General features: G+C 43.3%; 1 protein-coding gene across 10 annotated transcripts in view; it reads left to right on the top strand.

Annotated features, from left to right (window-relative positions):
* Positions 1-341: 341 nt before the first annotated feature.
* The window catches only part of PHF20 (PHD finger protein 20), a 176,212-nt gene continuing 158,785 nt past the window's right edge, over positions 342-17,768 (top strand). For 5 of the 10 annotated variants that reach the window (XM_030533338.1, XM_030533336.1, XM_030533337.1 and 2 more), the window contains exon 1: positions 342-455. The gene's annotated coding sequence lies outside the window, so the exon portion shown is untranslated. Of the gene's footprint in view, positions 456-8,486; positions 8,543-13,071; positions 13,209-17,768 lie in introns of all 10 variants that reach the window. The other 5 variants (XM_030533332.1, XM_030533331.1, XM_030533333.1 and 2 more) reach the window with 5 other exon arrangements.

The following is a 17,768-nucleotide window of genomic DNA, read 5'->3' as shown; positions in this document are numbered from 1 at the left end:
GGCTTGTGGTATCATGAGGTCAGAGTGTTTTGGGCTGCTGGTGCTGGTACTGGCTGGGACTATGCCAGCTGCCTTTCTGGATGCACAAGTACTTCTGGGAGCAGCAGGCACTCCACAGAAGGGAGGGACCGTGCCTAACACGTGCCCAAAAGGGAGGGAAAAGGAGACCTGTGTGAGCGTTTCGCCCCGCCCCTTCCTGCCCGCAATACAGGCCCCGCCCCTTCACCTGAGCCTCCCCAAGTCCCCGCCCCTTCTTCGGGACCACTCTCTCTACCCCGCCCCATCCCCTCGCCTACTGGCCCCGCCTCCTCCCTTGAGATCCCGCGCCAGCCCCCTCCACCCTCGCGGCGGCCATTTTGTGGCGCTGCTCGGTCGGTGGCGCTGGGCTCGCGCGGGGAGCGGGGCCCGGGCGGCGATTAGCCCCTTTCTAACCCTTTTTCCGCACAGATTCCTCGGTAAGAAACCGGCAGCGTCCGGGCCGGGCCCGGCCCCGCCCCTCCCTTCAGCGGCCCCCTCCCATCGCGGCTGGGCCCTGTCTCGGGGGGAGGCCGGGCCCGCCACGGAGCATGTCCTCCGAGTCGCACAAAGGGGGAGGGGCAGGGACTGGGCTGAAGAGGCCCCGAGGCCTGGGTGGCTCCTGCCGCAGCCTGGGGCGCGGGCCCCAGCGTGCCCGTGTCTCTGCCCGCGCTTACAGGGCTCCGCTGTCGCCCGGGGCTGTGGGGCCAGAGCCCGGCCCTTGAGCCTCTGAGTTGCGTGGCTCGGAGCGGCCCACGCGGGGGAGGTGAGTATTTGCGCCCTGCAGCGCAGGCGCTGGCGGGGCCCGCGCGGCGCGAGGCGAGCGGGCCCGGAAGGGTCCCCGGCTTAGCCCGCGGAGACGCCCAGCGCCGTCTGTAGTGCCGCCGCCCTCCGCTAGCACTTGTGGCCGCCGCGAGTCGAGGCGGGCGCTCGGGTGGGCGTGGAGTGCCCGTGGTCGCGGAGCCGTGTTTTCTTCTCGCAGACCGCCCGGCGGCTCCCGCCTCTTTGTGCTCCGGGCTGTTGGCTGTGAGCCCCGGCGCGGGGCTTTGGCTCCAGGGGCCTCGGAGCGGAGGATGGGAAACAGGAGTGAGCTGGATACTGACTCGCCTTTAACGTGCCAGCGTCTCGGGGCGCTTTGCAGACATGAGCGATGGCTCCCTCAGTGTGTGCAACGAGTGTTCTGCTGCGGCAGTGACCACGAATTAACGTCAAGCTTGTGTGCCTTTGGGCGGGGGCAGAAATAAAAGCAATGGCACGATTAAGGTTGTGATGTTGATGTTTGTACCCTCATAGGCCATCTGGATGCAAGGTGTAAACACAACACGTCTTACTTGGTGAGCTGACTGCAGCATTTGTGGCAATCAAATTCTCCTTTGTGGTTCACCTTGTTTCACCAGTTGGTGTGTGTGTCAGAGGATCCTGGCATGCCTTCACTCTAATTCCCTCTGGTTTGAATAGACCCACTTCTCAATAATAGCAAATACAACAAACAGCTTCTTTTAGACAGACTGGTTACCAGAGATTGTTGGATATGGGACAGTTGTGGGCATCTTTCAGTGAGAGTGCCTGTAGGCTATGGGTCTCTAACATACTTTTTGTTAGCATTGTTGGCTTTACAAGAAACCTGCTCTGTTCTACTGTGAGGTGAGACATCAAAGTGAACGTGTGGCCTTGGTGAAACAGAAGCTGTTCTGGAAAGGTTATAAAATGTCCATCTGTTCTTAAGGAGAAGAAGGCAAAAAAATTAATAGGAAACTTACTGTTTATCACAAAAATAAGGAATATGACTTTTTGAAAGATGTTTACAAAAACTGGCATTTATTTTAATCACTAACCTCCTGATAGTTGGTTCACTAGCTGGCTACCACTTCAGCTTTGCATAGGCTTGGTAAAAATAAAGAAAATGGTTTTCAAAATAAGTCCACAGAAAAATGCATTTAGTTATGTTTAAAGGGAGGAAAGCTCAGACATAGTTGTTGTACAGTATTACTTTCTGTTCCTGGAATTGAGTATTGCTCCACCCCCTACTTAGACGAATAGGTAAAGTGGATCTGTATTGAGTTTTCAGTGCTAGAGAGCCTGGGTTCAAATCATTGCTTATATCCCCACCCAAAAAAAGTTGGATTACAGACTCACTGGAACATCTCTAGAAACACACATAGTTAGGTCCGAATTGAAGTGTATTGGTAATGCTATGTGGGAAAGCAATACATCTCATTTCACTATGGGCAGTTTTGAGAATCAGCTGAGAACCCTCACTTTTGGGAACCAGCTTGACCGTGGATAAGTAGCTCCATGTCCCCAAATTAATATATGCAGCAGCAAATGTTATGCAGATCCTGAAAAATAATTTGAATTTGTGTATAAAAATCAGAACACTGATCCAAAATAAAGTTATACACGAGACTGGGTAGATTCAAACAGGATCTTTGAAAAATCCATGTTCTAGATGGCTTGGGGTGGTATGTGAAGTTTTGCAGAACATGTCTCTGTCATGCCATAGGTATTACCTCAACATATTTTTATTAGTCTCTTAGTTTCTGGATAATTGTACAGAAGTTCACAACAGAAAGTTTTTGAGAAATGCTTTGGGTGACCTGGGATTATTTTAGTGAAATGTTGCTTGTGCACAAAAGATCTGTTCTAAATCTGTACTGAAATAGCTGTGTTCCGGTGGAAAAGTGGTCAAGTTGTTGCATCTTTTTGTGTGTTGTATATTGCTGTTTGGAAGCACAGAGCAATGTCCTCCTGATTTGGGGTTGTCTGGTGTTTAAAAAAAATAAATAAAGTGTTGGTTCTGTTCTGGAGATGGGTGTATTGATCAACTTAATCCAAGTGATCCAAAATCTAATTTGTGGGAGTTCAATTTACATTCCCTCTATCCTACCCTCTTTTTTAAATTCTGTTGTTCACAGGCCAGGGATAGCTCAATGGTTTGAGCATTGGCCTGCAAAACCCAGGGGGTTGTGAGTTCAATCTAGGGGGGTGCGATTTAGGGATCTGGGGCAAAAAAAAAAATAGTTGGGGATTAGTCCTGCTTTGAGCAGGGGGTTGGACTGGATGGCCCCTGAGGTCCCTTCCAACCCTGATATTCTGGGATCCATAAGACTATAATATATAACTAAACTATTGTTGTATGTAAAGTAAATAAGGTTTTTAAAATGTTTAAGAAGTTTTCTTTAAAATTAAATTAAAATATATATCCCGCCGGACCAGTGGTCAGGACCCGGGCAGTGTGAGTGCTGCTGAAAATCAGCTCGCATGCCGTCTTTCGCACATGTACCATAGGTTGCCTGCCCCTGATGTAGACAGTATTTGTTCCTAATAGGCACAGCCTGTGTTGAAACGTCATAAGAAATGAAATTAACTTAAACTCTTGTCACATATTCACTTTCTTCTTAACATACCTTCTCCCAGAGAGACCATTTCTCACACTATACAGTACTTTGGGCTATCAAATAGATGCACAACTGATGGAAAGACTGTATTCAAAGAGTAGTTATCAGTGGTTTGCTGTCAAACTGGGAGGGTTTAAATAGTGGGGTCTTGCAGCGGTCAGTACTAGGTCTGGTACTACTCAGTGTGTACATTAATGACTTGGATAGTGGAGTGGAGAGTAAGTTTTAAAAGCTTGTAGATGACACCAAACTGGGAAGGGTTGCAAGCACTTTGGAGGGCAGGATCAGATTTCAAAATGTCCTTAACAAATTTTAGAATTGGTGTAAAATCAACAAGATGAAATTCAATAAAGACAAGTGTAGAGTACTTCACTTAAGGAAAAATCAAATGCACAGCTATAAAATGAGGAATAACTGGCTAAGTGGTAGCACTGCAAAAGGATCTAGGAGTTTTAATGGATCACAAATTGAATACAGGTCAATGATATGATGCTGTTAGGAAAAAGGCTAATATAATTCTTAAGTGTATTAACAGGAGTGTCATAGGTTAGATGCAGGAGGTGATTATTCCACTTGGTACTGGTGAAGCCTTAGCTGTAGTACTGTGCTGAGTTGTGGGTGCTACAGTTTAGGAAAGATATGGAGAAATTAGAGTTTTTTGAGAAGAGCAACAAAAATTATAAAAGGTTTAGAAAATCTGACCTATGAGGAAAGGTGAAAAAACTGTACATGTTCAGTCTTGAAAGAAGACTTTGGGGGGACTTGATAAGTCTTCAGTTAAGTTAAGGGGTATTACAGAGAGGATAGGGATCAGTTGTTCTCCATGTCTGCTAAAGGTAGGACAAGCAGTAATAGGCTTAATCTGCAATAAGAGAAACTTAGTTTTTCCATATATCTAACCTTTCTAACTATAAGGATAGTTTAAGCTCTGAAATAGGCTTCCAAGGGAGGTTATGGAGTCTCCATCACTGGATGTTTTTAAAAACAGATTGGATGGATACCTGTCAGGGATGATTAGGTTTATTTGGTCCTGCCACAATGCAAGGGGCTGGACTTGATGGCTTCTTACGGTACCTTCCAGCCCTACATTTCTATGTTTTTTTAATCAAATATTTATAATCAATAAAAATTGCATCTGTGTATAGTTTGTCTTCGTAAATTTAATTCCTGTTGGTGATGGTGGATTCTGTGCCAGTGTTGTCCTTGTAAATATTTCCTTGTAAATGCCTAGGTGATCCTATTTTATCAGCATGTGTGGTAATTTAGGATACTGAGTCAGTGTAGGTAACAGTGGCAGCTAATAGGGACGTACAGGATTAACAGCTACAGCTCTGAGTGTAATATTGCTGCTCCTGTGTGCATCCATGTGTTCACAGGTTTGAAACATTTTTGCTGGTTTTGTCTGAGTCTGTACATGCACTGTATATGCCTTTGCGTCCCTCCCCACCTGAGGGCATATAGGGGAGTGCTGGCCCCCTATTACTGCTCTGTTCCTTTACCACCCATGGCAGTGAATTGGAATTCATCAGTATCTTCCCTGCTCCTTGTAGCAAATTTGCCTCACAGATTTCCTTATTAAAAAAAAAAAAAAGACCTGTCCCGCTTTGTATTCCTTTAGTTAGTTTTTCTGTATATTTCTCAAAGAAAAAATATCTACCCTGTAGGTGGCTTTTTCTTTTTCTTCTGTTGCTTGTTGATTGCTTGGCGAGCACCATGACTTGTTTTCTCACTTTGTGGCTGGTGTGAGAACCTTGGGCTGCAAACTCTGTTGCTCCTGCAGTGGCAACACTCAGTTCTTGTTCTGCAAGAGAAGGGAATGTGCCTAATTGATATTCGCTCTGGTGGTCCTTCTATAACAGGATCCTCTGGGCTAGGGACAGTCCCATCAATGGTAAGGAAAGGTGGCATCAGATTCCAAGCATCAGACTACTTCCACTAAGGGGTCTTGCTCCTTCAGTGCTCTCGGAAGCCAGAACTCAACACATTTGATCCTGTGTCCCTGGGATGGGTGTAGTGGGGTTAGCTCCCTCTCTGATCTGCTCATGGTCCCCGAAGCCAAGCACATTAGTATCTGTGCACTCTGCACTGGCTCTCGTTGCCACATTGACCTTGGCACTGAGCTCTTTAGGCAGAACAGACTGTTGCTCGAAAGGTGACTCAGTGCCAGTTATCATCCTCTCTTCCAGGGAAGAAGAAAAAGGACTTATGACTGTCCTGGGCAGCACATCTCAGGACTGGACATAGAATTGGCCTATGCCATGGAGGCCTGGGCTTCCAAGGCACCATTTGCCTCAGTGCTATCATCCCTTGCATTGGAGGCATTTACCAGGCTCTTTTCCTATGTCCTCTGTCTAGGTGCTGATACCCCTTTTACAGTACTGACCACATTGGTGCCTTTAATGCTGAGAATCTCTGATCATGCCATCTGAATGTTCCCTAATCTGGGGAGATCTGCATCACATTTGACTTCATTTATTCTTCCTCTGTGGCATTCTTGGAACTCCTGCGTGTACACATCCACTTAAGGGGTTGCAGTCATTCTTGCAGTCATCCAGAATTGACATTTGAAGCCCACTGTACAGTTCCCCCATTTAGATAATCTGGTCCTCTTGACTCTTCCTAGTCCTACATCTACACCAGGAGCATCCCCAGAGGGTGGTGGTATGGCATTACCAGGAAATTTGTGCTCCACCTACCTTTCCTGAAAGAGTGCCTCACTATTAGATCTCCTCAGAGATTAACTGGAACTTCTTCCCAAGTCAGGTCTACTAATGAACTAGCCAAAGATTTCATTAGGAAGAGTGGAAGGTTCCTGATGAGGACCTTAACCCAGATTCAGAGCCATCTTGCTATCATTGTCTCCTTATGAAACATTACTCCTAATTGGTGTCCTTGCAGTGATTATAGGGCATTGCAAGACTGCACAGAATTATTGAACACCAGTTATGGAGCAGTTGGTGGAAGAAGAGGATACAAACTACTTGAAAACTTGCAGTTAAAGTAGCTAGGCGGGGTAGCTGTGCTGATTGATGAGGGTGTCCTTGGACTCTTGCTAGGCTTCATCTGCACCCTTTCCAACATTCGCTGAAGTCAGTATTCCAGTCCTTAGTCCCATATGGACAAGGGTCTCGTTGTTGCTGCCATCCTTTCCTCTATGAGGTGGTGGATAAACCTGGAGACAGTCTGCAAAGGGGTGCCCTTTTGCTTTCCTTTTTTCTTCAGCGATACAGGTAACAGATGTTACCACATAAGGATGGGGATTACACTTTGATCATTTTGCACACTCAAGGTCTGGGGTCTTCAGTCAGCTCTTCACATAAATATATTAAAGCACAGGGCAGTCTTGCTTACAAATTTATTTCCTTTTCTGAAGTGTTAGTCTTTAGATACAATACATAGATCTTGATCTTCCCTCCCCTCTGTGTCAGGAAGCAATCAAATTTTGAAGCTGATGGCGTTATTTGATGCTAAACATGACAGCCCTTCACAGACATTGGAGCGAGCAATAGCCTAGCAGTTTACTGCATCAGGCAGTACACAGCTCATCATGTGTGGTCCATGGAAGATTCTCTGAAAATCCTTTTCTCTGTAGGTGAGGTTCTCTTCAGGTAGTCTTATTCTGGTCGGTGGCAAAACACGTGCTGCCTGTTCTGCCCCAGAGGAAGGGCGAAGAAGTCTAGGTTCTCTCCCAGATGCCTTTCTTGGTCCAGTCTTGTGTGACTTCCCCACTGGCTCCTTTCATCCTCAGTTACCAGAAAGATGAGACAAATTACAGCCACAGTGACTTTCACAGCTACTTCTTTGGTGAGACAGTTCTGGGTCATGGATCTGCTACATCCAGCTCTCTGTATGACCTCTCTCACTCCTGAACATTCCAGATGTTCTCTTTCAAAATCAGGGGAGGATCCATCACCTCAAGTCTCTATGGAACATGGAAGTTTGACTGGCTGAGCATAATACTGAGAGACGCTGCTCTGAGGAAGTACAGAACATTCTCCTACAAGTAGGAAACCACTTACTAGGTCTCTCTCTAGGATGATGTGGAAAGATCTTCTATCTTGGCCACTAAACAAGGGCTTGGTTCATTGAAAACTCCTGTCCCCAAAATTCTAGACTCAGTAAAATTTTCAGAAGTGACTAAGTGACTTAAGCTCCTGAATGTCTGTCACTTTTGAACATGGAAGTTGGTATAAAATTTTCAGAAGTGCCTGTCTCCTACACTTCAAGCAAACGCACCTTTACTGTCAGGTCAGTGAGTCTGTTTTAGCTGCCATATCTGTCTGTCATCAATTTGTAGAAGTCCAAACAGTGACACTTCAAATGTAATCTTTAATTGGTGGTCGCTTTAGCAGATGAGATCTATGAGACAGTGGGGGTGAAGTATTGGGGGGACTGAAGTAGGGAGTTGCTGCAGGAAGGGAAAAAAAGAATTGCTTTAAGAAGAGTTTGCTGCTGTACAAATTCTCTTGACATGGACTGAAACACTGGATGATTTAAACAGGTATTTAGAATCCAGAGTATGTGAGAACAGATTAGATTAAAGGAGTGTCAAACTCATTGTGGGGAAAGAGTCAAATTCCATTTTAAAAGTATAGCTCAGGATATAAGTTTAAGACCCTGCACTCCTGTTTAGTACACAGCAGAATTTTAACTAGTAACAATGGGAGGGTTGCACAAAGATCAAGGGTGGAAGATAGGTATTCTGTAGTAATTAAGCTTTTAGTTAATGCTCCCAAAGCTCTTCTGCGGTGGTTGGCTCACCAACTGAGAGGCAGTGTGGACAAAACAACTTCTGTTTGGTAAAAGATAAAGTAATTAGTGTAAGACTTCTGATGTTTAAAGGCATACAAATACAAAATAAAGGTATATACATGGTATGTCTCTAACAAGGATTGCACTGAACAGTTACTAAGCCTCAATATTTACAGTACTTTCACATTTAAAAGTTGGGAGTTCCTGAAGGTGTTAGCTGTATTATTTTGGGACTAAAAGTTACTTCTTTAGTAACTGTTTTTCAGAACTTTAAAATACCTTTGTTATAGCACTGATATGACTGTTTTTTCCTTCCTGCAGTCATAGGTTAAACATTTGAAATGTTGTCAACTATATAAGCAACAGGTCTTTTCTAGGTGAGTATTATAATTACATAAGTACAGCTCTTTTATAACAATTCAGTAGTACTGCTCTTAAATTTCAGAATTATAATAAATACCTAGTTTGACTCTTTTTATAGTCTTACCATAAAAGATCTGTTAGTTAATATTTCTCCCAAATCAAACAAATAATGTGGGCATTTTTAATATGAAGTATACATTGTTTCAGATGCAGATTTGCTTTTGTAGACATCATGGGAGTTTGAATAATACAGAAGTAATAGTTAACTTATTCATAGTATATTCTAACGCTTTTATTTAGAAAAAAATTTCACTTAAGTCATATTATTCTTGGTAAAATTGAACAGGCAAGCTTGATTTTAAGGATTTCTGCTTTGCATTTTTAATTCACACTCACATTGTGGGACTTCTAGAAAGTATTGACATAAGATTAGAACAAATAACTTCAGTTTAGCCAAACATTTAATATATTTCTGAAGAGATTTAAAAACAAAATTCCATAAATGGTGGTGAGTACACCTTCCTTTTAAATCACTCTTCGCAGTTCAAGGAGAGGAGGATTTTTTATTTTTGAATTCCTTTTGTTTGATGGATTATACCTCCTGTTCCTTAGTCTTCACTTCCAGATGGTCCCAGTCCCTGCATTCATAGTTCTTAAGTGTCCTTCCCTCCCCCATCAGGGTAAGAGGCAGGGAGGGGAAGGAAGAGGTTGACTTCCCCACAAATATCCTGTAGTTTAGGGAAGGTAAACTGACCTGGGAGTCAGGGGACCTGAATTCTGGTGTCTCACCTGATTTATGTTCATATTTCTGGAAACTGGAGTCCTTTATTGAGCAGGCACTCATACCTTGATCTAGAAGGACTGGCAGATACAATCATTTTTCCTCATTACACAAGTAAGTTAACAGAGAGTTCACATTGTCTGTAATAAACAGGATAGTAAGCGGGTTCCAAATTCAGTAGATCCAAATCAAAGGGTACGTCTACACTACGGGATTATTCCGATTTTACATAAACCGGTTTTATAAAACAGATTGTATAAAGTCGAGTGCACGCGGCCACACTAAGCACATTAATTCGGCGGTGTGCGTCCATGGTCCGAGGCTAGCGTCGATTTCCGGAGCGTTGCACAGTGGGTAGCTATTCCATAGCTAACCCATCATTCCCGCAGTCTCCCCCGCCCCTTAGAATTCTGGGTTGAGAGCCCAGTGGCTGATGGGGCAAAAATCATTGTCGCAGGTGTTTCTGGGTAAATGTCGTCAGTCATTCCTTCCTCCGTGAAAGCAACGGCAGACAATCATTTTGCGCCCTTTTTCCCTGGATTGCCCTGGCAGACGCCATAGCATGGCAACCAGCTTTTTTTTTTTTTTACAGTCACCGTATGTGTACTGGATGCTGCGGACAGAGGTGATACTCCAGCGCTACACAGCAGCATTCATTTGCTTTTGCATGATAGCAGAGATGGTTACCAGTCGTTCTGTACCGTCTGCTGCCAGTGTAATTTGGCAATGAGATGATGGTTATCTGTCCTTCTGTGCCATCTGCTGCTATCATGGGTGCCCCTAGCTGATATCGGCCGGGGGCGCAAAAGCAAAACTGGGAATGACTCCCCGAGTCAATCCCTCCTTTATGGTTTCTAAAAATAGAGTCAGTCCTGCCTAGAATATGGGGCAAATGTACTAGAGAAGCAGTGTATCAGAGAGTACAGCTGCTCTGTGTCAGATCCCGCAGAAATGATGAGCTACATGCCATTCATGGGGGGTGCCCCTGCAACAACCCCACCCGTTGCTTCTCTCCTCCCCCAACCTTCCTGGGCTACCGTGGCAGTGTTCCCCCCCCCCCCATTTGTGTCATGAAGTAATAAAGAATGCAGGAATAAGAAACACTGAGTTTTTAGTGACATAAAATGAGGGGGAGGCAGCCTCCCGGTGCTATGATAGTCCAGGCAGGACATTAAGCAGTGTGGGGGAGAGGAGCCCAGCATCCCAGTGCTATGGTAGTCCAGGCAGTACAGAATCTTTTCTTTACACATGAAAGGGAGGGGGCTGATTGAAGCTCAGCCCCCAGTTGCTATGATGAAGACCGTTACCAGCTGTTCTGTACCATCTACTGGGAATGACCGGGAGTCATTCCTATTTTCACTCAGGCGCCCCAGGCCAGCCTCACCTGAAGCCAGCCAGGAGCACTCACGGGTTGATAAGAAGGACGGTTACCAGTCCTACTGCACCGTCTCCTCTCCCCAGTGGCAGAGGAGCGGATACTTCTCTTCACTGCTGCAGCATCGCGTCTACCAGCAGCATTCAGTAGGCATAGGGTGACATTGAAAGAAGTCAAGAAATGATTTCTTTCCCTTTTCTTTCACATGGGGTGGTGGGAGTAAATTGTCGAGCTATTCCCTGAACCACGCTGGACAATGTATTTGAACCTACAGGCATTGAGAGCTCAGCCAAGAATGCAAATACTTTTCGGAGACTGCTGGGGACTGTAGGATAGCTGGAGTCCTCAGTACCCCATTCCTCCCTCCATGAGTGTCCATTTGAGTCTCTGGCTTCCTGTTACGCTTGTCACGCAGCACTGTGTAGCCTGTAGATTTTTTTTTTCAAACGCTTTGGCATTTCATCTTCTGTAACGGAGCTTTGATAGAACAGATTTGTCTCCCCATACAGCAATCAGATTCAGTATCTCCCTTACGGTCCATGCTGGAGCTCTTTTTGGATTTGGGACTGCATTGCCACCCGTGCTGATCAGAGCTCCACGCTGGGCAAACAGGAGATGAAAATCAAAATTTCGCGGGGCTTTTCCTGGTTACCTGGCCACTGCATCCGAGCTGAGATTGCTGTCCAGAGCGGTCACAGTGGTGCACTCCGGGATACCGCCCGGAGGCCAATACCGTCGATTTGCGGCCGCACTAACTCTAAACTGATACGGTAATACCGATTTTAGCGCTACTCCTCTCGTCGGGGAGGAGTACAGAAACCGATTTAAAGAGCCCTTTATATCGATATAAAGGGCCTTGTAGTGTGGACGGGTACAGCGTTAAATCGGTTTAACGCTGCTAAAATTGGTTTAAACGTGTAGTGTAGACCAGACCTTACTCACTGAGACTCACTGCCTCTCAGAATGAATGTGCCAAATCTATGGATTTAGCTATCCTGTCTATAACCACTATAACCAGGATTAATGATATCAACATCCTACTGCTCTTTAGCAACTAATTGTGTAACTCCCAGGCAAAATATGTGGCATCCTGTTCTAGTGGCTAGCTCACAGAGTGGATAACAATAGATTAATGGTATTTTAAAGCCATTAGTGACTATTGTGATCATCTAGTCTGACTCTCTGCGTAGGACAGGTGAGAAAATTTCCCCAAGTTATTACTGCATCAAGCCAATACTTGTGTTTGGACAGAGTTCATCTTTTGGAGATGAACTGATGGGGAGTCCATCATATGCTTGGTAGTTTATTCAAATAGTTAATTATCCTTATTACTGGTTTGATTGTTTCTTGTTACTGCTTTAGCTCAAGTGATAGATGTCTTGATTGGGGCTCTGAAGATACAGGGTTCAAACCTCACCGATAACTATATTCATTTTCTTCAAAAACAAAGAAACCCTGGTTTAATAAATTGCATGGTCACAAAACATGCTTCAGTTTATGGCACAACATGCAATAAGAGGTGTGCTTCATGCCAGCAGGGATAAGGGACACAGCCGGCAAAATCTGGCTGCTGGAGCACAGGCGCACACCCGGCTGTTGCAGCTACTCCTGGGTGTAGTCCATTTCAAGAAGTGCATAAGAAGCTGTGGAGTGTTTTGGGAAGCGAGTGACATTGCAGGCTTCCCCTGCTGTGAATACCTGCCACCATTCCTTCCGTGGTACCTTTCTTGAAGATTATTTCCATCTCTATGCCTGATGTGACCAGAGTACATAAATGTGTGCCTATTGATTTCTAATGAGTTAGCTTCTCTCCAGTAATACTTCTAACACAATTGTTTGTCTTTTCCATCTCAGAAGATAAGATGCTCAAGTCTTTGCTAGCACCATATCTCAAAGACTTGAGTTTTTCTTTTTTCAGCAGCATTAGTTTCCCAGGAATAACATCTATAAGTTGCTATGGAAAAAAATAAGGTTTTCACCAGTCTAACCTTCATACGTTTTGAGATGCCACGCTTTTGCAAGGGAGGCAGTGGCTGGGTGAGCCATTCCTAGTCATCTTCTGATGCAACCCTAACTGTCATTAAATAAAGGTTTTCTTTTGTTAGTAAACTGCTCTACAGTTGCAAAGTGCATTTGGAAGCATAATATACTTTAAGGTAACATTTTCACAAGCACCGATATGATTTAGGAGCTTAAGTTCAACTGACTTTCAGTGGGTGTCCAAATTACTCTTGATGGGACTAGGGAGCCTATGTTATGTGCATGTGAAAATTTTACGCTTAATTGTCACAAGGTCTTTAGGACTATAAACATTAGGTGATGTCTAGGTAAATACATTGTGTCATAAATAGTTGTCTGAAATAGACGTTGCCTTTTCTCATCTGCAGGTGTGCATTTCAGGACAGCATGGCTGTGGTTATCCATTTGCATGGTTTTCTGATTGTGGTGGGGCACCATGGACATTCACCACTTCTCTGGATTGACCATTCCTGATGGGACTTGCATGTTGTAGGGGGTGAATTGGGTGAGGCGTTCTTCACTTTTTGCTACCGAGGAAGATGCAAGATGTGTTTATGGTGGGCACAGGTGGTACCATTAAAGAGTCAAAAGTAACTCTTGCTGAGTTGTATGACAAATATAAAACATGATAGAGATGCTACCAGCAGATCTGATCACCACCTAGCTCTATGTTCAGTGCTAGGGTAAACTTATCTACTGTAGTATCAAATTCTAACAGTACTTGGTGTAGCAACTGCAGCTACTTTTGTGCATTAAAGGCAACCAAAACATAACCTACATTCTTTATGGCCAGTATGCGAAATACATTCCAAATCCTGGTGCTGCCTTTGCTAGCCCCTCATTTAACTCAGTTATACACCTTCACCAGTGCCGGGTATGCTGTCTTTGCCACCAATGCCTTCTAGTCCCCCTAAACCTGTCCCATGTCCTGTACTTGCCCTGCTTCTTGTTCCTCCATTTCCCCTGGCTCCTTCTGTACTATCAGTGATACCAGGAAGGTCTGTGAAACCTCCAGCTGTAACACCTTTTACATACTGGAATAAATGGGTCTGGAATAGCAGTGAATATGAGCAACAGTTTGAATCCAGTGTTTCTCTCAATAATCCTATAAAGCCTCAGATGAATTCTCAAAAGTAGTGTGAAACCTCTTCCTATCACTTTTTTTTTTTTAAATGTCAGTGTTCATGGAATACCCTTTCAGTGAAATCTGATATGAAAAGAATTTTTTCATGGGCTCTGAGTTGATGCAGTACATATGCAGATGCATTACTGAAATCATGGAAATGGATCAGATGAAGGACTTCTTAACACAAACCTTTAGTTTGTGGCAAACTGGGGTGTGACGACTCTGTACTAGCCTGCTCGCAGATTAACTGTACATTAGCAGGTAGTTCTGTGTACTTTATTTGCAGATCAAATTGGAAATGGTTTTCCTGATTCATCTATTGGTGTTCCAGGGTTTGGAAGTGGTCCTAGTAAACAGAGTGGAATATGAAGTGTTGGAGGTGGATCTCAGAACTCTGGGAATGGGCCTAGTTAAGTGATCTCCTTGCTTTGATAGTGGTGTTAAGAATTTAAGTGGGCCCCAATGGCTTTTGGGAAGCCAGAGTCAACTGCCATTAAAGTGCAAAGTATGCCATTTGATGTGTCAGTGGATGAAATTCTTGAGTACTTTTATGATTACAAAGTTACCCTGGGCTTGGACTTACTAAAATACCATGAAAAAAGTATGCCTGTGGGAATAGCAGTAGTTGCATTTGGGGCTGATAGTGAAATAATGGCAGCTGTTCTAAGTGACGGGTAGGCTTAAAAGTCAAACTTATTTTAGAGTTGCTATCCACGGTAAGTATGTCATGTTGCTATTCGTAGTGATGTGACTAATACATTGAGATTGGTTTTTATTGTATTTCCAGATTAGAACCTGTGAATTGTTTAAATCATAAATGTTTGTTTTGATAACTGAGGCCACTGGTTGGGCTCAGGACAGAGCGATGCTTTTAGTGATAACCAAGAAGTAACCTGGGTTGGGCCTTGCAGGTGAAGAAGGTCAAACCTTGTTTTGCACACTCACTGGCTGGATCTTTGTGCTGCCTTGGGGCCTTTTTGTGAGGCAATCATACCGATTGGTCCCAGACCCAGTATACACAAGGGAGCTGGAGCCATATAAGAGTACCACTTCCACCATCCCATCAGATGTGTCCATCTTTGTCCTCCACGTATGTTCTGCAGGGCCAGGCACCAGAATATGGGTTACCACAGGGGGCAAATTAGGGATGCTGCTCATCCTCAAGAGCAGTCCAGAAATCTACACTGTCTTTTGTTTGCTTATTGCAGCTGAGGACAGTGACCAGCTTGGGGAATACTCTGTAGGCATTGACATTGACCAGCAAGAAGCATAGGGCTCCCTCCACACTGAGGGTGGGGCAGTGAGTGATTGGTGTAGGGTGACCAGATGTCCTGATTTTATAGGGACAGTCCTGATTTTTGGGTCTTTTTCTTATATAGGATCCTATTACCCACCTCCCCCATCCCGATTTTTCACACTTGCTGTCTAGTCACCCTAGGTTGGTAGCATGTTGCAAATGGATCTTCTGCCTATATCATCATACTGCATGTTGGGGGCTGGGTAGGAGTGGCTGTCTTATACCAGTAGAAAACTTTTCTTGAAATGCCCAAACCTGTGCAGCTGGTGACTCCCTCATCTAAGGGACTCCAGAGAACACCACTCTTGTTAATTGCAGCCCTGTAAATTGCTGTAAATGTGTGTAGTTGTGCAGCTGCTCTGACATACAATAATTCTTAACAACTGAAATGTTAACATGAAGTTAGGAATTTACAATAAAATTATTTGAGGTTATTAAACATTACAGACGCTGCGTCCTAAATGTATGGAGGACTAAAATTCTAGCGCAGAGCATTAATTTAATTAAAAAGCTTTGGCTACCTATAAGCACACTCACCTGGGTTTTAAAATAGAGCAGTGTTTAGCTATACCAAATACGTTCATTGTAGATTTGTCTCCTACTGTTTACCCTCACAGCACAGTATAGCCTTTTTGTGCATGGAGGTAAATTTCTGGCAATTGTTTTAGTGTTGCTTGACATAATAACAAATCCAGCAGTATTGGGGTAGTCTCCAAAGGGAAGTGATGAAACAACCATGGATAAGTTAATGTGGTACGTATTTATTAGGTGGAATGGGAAATTGGCCCAAAATATGATCTTCCTTCTATACTATATATAAAATCTTGATGTTTGCATTTGTTACTGTTATAAAGTATAGGTTATAATCTAAACCCATCTAAACTACTTAGTGATGTTTCCTGCACCTATATCTCTTGGAAATGCTGTGTCCTATGTGATGGTGTTGGCCTTTTTCTTGTGTTCTACTCTTTCTCCTGAGTAGACTCATAGGGTTAGAAGGGACCGCAAGGTTAGTCTAGTCTAACCCTCTGCCAAGATGCAGAATGTGTTGCATCTAAAGACAGGTGGCTATCCAGCTTCCTTTTGAAAACCTTCAATGAAAGAGCTTCCACAACCTCCCTGTGAAGTCTGTTTCATTGTCCTACTGTTCTTTCAGTTAGATTAAATCTCAGGAAAAACTTCCTAACAGAATGGAGGTAAACATTTTACAAGTTGTAAAATTATACTTGGATATAAAAAAAGGCCTCTTTCCTTGAGAGAGTTTAATCTTATTTGTGTGTAATTTCCCCCCCCTCGTCCTCCAACACTGTAATAGTTACATGAAACTGTATAGACTTAAAGCCCTAACTGCTGAGCCATCTACCCACTATCAAGCCACTTTAAGTTATCTGAAGTTAGAAACCCAGAATCACCACTTCTGAATGTTAGATACACACAGTAAAATTTCTTCTTTCTCTAGCCTTTATTCCTGATAGTTGCTTATAGAACACTGCCATTCACTATTCACATAGGCACTAGGCAGCTCAGCATCTTGACTGCTATTTCTTCACAAGGCTAGGAAAGATTGGGTAAGCTGGCTGTCCATTATAAATCTCAGTTTCCCAGCTCATCCTAATTCCAGGATCAGTTCCAATGTTCTTAAGAGTGAAAATTGAGTGTGGCAAATGTTACCTCACAGAATGACAGGTGACCCATCTGTCCAGTTCCTACCTTGGACTAGGACAGGATAGGACTTTCTTCTGCCTCCACCTCACTTGTGGAGCTGTTTAATGCTATCACCCTTATTCCTGTGCTAATACCTACCTGGAAAGTAGGACAGAGGCAGGTAGACATTAAGTTACTTGTATTCTGGTAGTGCTAGGGTCTATTATACTAGGCAATGTGTAGCATACAGCTCCTGGCTCAGAGCTTACAACCTAAAAGAGAAAATGGACAAACACCTACAGATATAGGTGTTACCAGGTGCTACTTACCTATTGTTAATGGGACATTTAATCTGTTTGTGGGATTTTTATTTTTTTTAATTGAGGAATTGGTTTTATTTCTTGTCTTGTTCCTCTCTGGGCCTGGTGCTATTGTCCTAGATCAGGGTGGATTTGATTTAAATCACTAGTCAGGAAGACTCTATTTAATCATGGATTTCTACATAAAAGTGCATTCTTGTTGTTTGTTATAACCTTAATACATATTCTTCACAACTCAGAGATAGATGTAGGTTTTGTTTTTAGATTGGGGTACACTATACATTTTTAAAGTGATTTATTTTGAAAACTTTTCAGATTAGTTTTACAGCTATATCAGAAAATGAATGATTGGTTATTTCATTTACCAAAGGTAATTAAGCAGATATTTATGAAGTCATTGGGAGGTGAACAATCTCCAGTTCAATAGGTTAATCATTAATATTTGGAGGATTTTCTTGCCATGCTGTATTAGGAGGATAGACATTTAAATTATTTAATTAAAACAACATTATATATTCTAGATTTTTTTCATCAACAGCAGACATAGATAATATTTTAACAAAACATGCATAAGAATTTTTGAATTTAAACATTCAATTTTTTAAAATCAGGTTTGTTTTAAAAATTGTCTGAAATATATCAAAAGAATTTAACTATTTTAATCAACTGTCAGCCAGG

This window comes from Gopherus evgoodei, chromosome 14 (genome assembly GCF_007399415.2).
Source record: "Gopherus evgoodei ecotype Sinaloan lineage chromosome 14, rGopEvg1_v1.p, whole genome shotgun sequence".
NCBI lineage: Eukaryota > Metazoa > Chordata > Testudines > Testudinidae > Gopherus > Gopherus evgoodei.
This window is presented reverse-complemented; position numbering and strand designations above follow the sequence as displayed.